Raw genomic sequence first — 2,219 nt, 5'->3', positions numbered from 1 at the left:
AAATCTCACAACATGCCAAAGAAAAGAGGAAAAAGCAACCAAATAATCAAAAATTATATAGAAATGAGGAACATTGCATCCCCCTTTGTTTTCGGCAATGTTTACATGAAGAACTTAGTCAAAGCAAGCAATGAACAACCAATGACTAAGAACAAAGATGAGTCATGTCGACTCAGAAGATGACTCTAAGAAAGCTGCAAGTCATCCCCAAATAAGAAAACACTGTCTCAGCTACAATGATGACACTGCCAATGAGTCATCACCCGATGATGACTTTCTCATGCTGAAAGGGTTTAAAAGGAAAGCCCCAACGAGAGAAAAGTGAGTTCAGTTAGAGATGGGGACTAGGGATTACAATTGCTGGATCCAGCGCATTTTTCGGCCTGCTGGATCCAGTGCATTTTTCGGCCTGCTGGATCCAGCGCATTTTTCGGCCTGCTGGATCCAGCGCATTTTTCGGCCTGCTGGATCCGCAAATACGCAATTAACTTTCTAAATAATGGTGCAAAAGTCTACGTTGTCAGCGTTGCCGCTTTGCTAAGTGCGCTATCGCTCGGCGGCGAGAGCGACGTTGCCATTCAGTGCAGCACGTGCTACACTCCCTCTCCACACCGCACCACCCGTCTTTTTACCTCTGCTGATCTAATTGACAGTTGACTTTTCGCTCTCGCTAAATAAAGTGTCTTCGCGCTAAATAAAATAAGTAACATCCTCTCCTAGTCCTGGTGCATAATTCTAATTTACGGTCGGTTGTGACGTCAATGAATCACGTGACGGATCGCCGCTTCAGCTGAGAGACACCGGCACTTTTTCGCCTTTTTTTCCTGAATAAACTCGGTGCGCAATAAAAACGTTATTTATTTCATTTTTCGCAGCTCGAAGAAATTAGAGAATTTGAATTTTTTAAAATTTTTTGAAAAATTTCAGAAAAATTGCGACTAAAAAAATGCCAGGGGCGTCTGTGACACGCTACATGATCTTAAATGAAAATTGAATTATTTACCACAAAAATGGCTGTAATGATTTGGATCAAACTTGGTTAGTTTAGTGAATCACGTAAATACATATATAGTGGAACCAGCAGCAATGGCAGAGGAGATTATGGAGGTGGAAAGCGATGATCCAGATAACCCGTATTCCCTGAATTTCACCTTGGAACAAGAATTGGAGATCCAACTAAAGCGTGAAAAAGAAAACTTCATGAAACAGAAAGAAACTAGTACTGAGAAGGAATTATGATAAGTTATTAAAAAAGGAAATGGCTGTTTATGAAAATGAGGGAGTCAGAGGTGAAAACTTATCTTTGATTTATAATTATTTGATGACCCTGAAAACAACTAGCGTAGAGGCTGAAAGGGCCTTCTCTGCAGCGGGATATATATGCCTACTTCTTAATGCATATAAATGCATTAAGAAGTAGGTTGGGAGACAACACCATTCATACTATTTGTTTTTTGAGATCCTACTTCTTAATGCACTGAAAAGAAAAGTCAAAAAAATAACATGATAACATGTTAAATGACAAAGAAATATTTGATAACAAAAACATATTTGATGATAAAAAAAATAATATGAAATAAAAAAATAACACGAAAAAATAAGTGATTGATTTAATTTTATTTAATCCTTTAAAATACTTTATTCAAGACAAGACTGATATTTTATAACTTCTTCTCTAATTCTATTAAGTAAGAGTATTTAACTTTTATTCTATAAGTGGTTAAATTTCTTATAAATAACTACAGACTGATATGTAGAGCCTATATAAGAAAACTAGTAAGACTGATAGCCACTTAGCCACTGATTATCCATCCTTACATTATCTAATATATAATCAAGACGGGTTGATAATAATAATCAGCGCAGAACCCAAACGGTTAGGAGTTGAAAGTTGAAATTTGGTACACAGATAGGGTACTGTACGTCACGAAAACGCGCACTGAGAAGGGATTTTTCGAAATTCCCCCCGGGGAGAGAGAGACAGGATTAAAACTTCTATATACATTATGGATACGAGCCCAAACAGGAGTTGAAAGTTGAAATTTGGTACACAGTTAGGGTATGTTAGGAGAACACACACTAAGAAGGGATTTTTCGAAATTCCTTCCCACGGGGGAGAGGGACAGGATTAAGGCTAAACACTTCCATCAACAATGGAAGTGCTAAGTAACAATGGAAGTGCTAAGTAACAATGGAAGTGTTAAGTAACAATGGAAGTG

The sequence above is a fragment of the Centruroides sculpturatus genome, unplaced genomic scaffold (genome assembly GCF_000671375.1).
Source record: "Centruroides sculpturatus isolate CEXI.00-Female unplaced genomic scaffold, Cexi_2.0 scaffold727, whole genome shotgun sequence".
Taxonomy (NCBI): Eukaryota; Metazoa; Arthropoda; class Arachnida; order Scorpiones; family Buthidae; genus Centruroides; species Centruroides sculpturatus.
Note: the sequence above shows the minus strand (reverse complement) of the source record.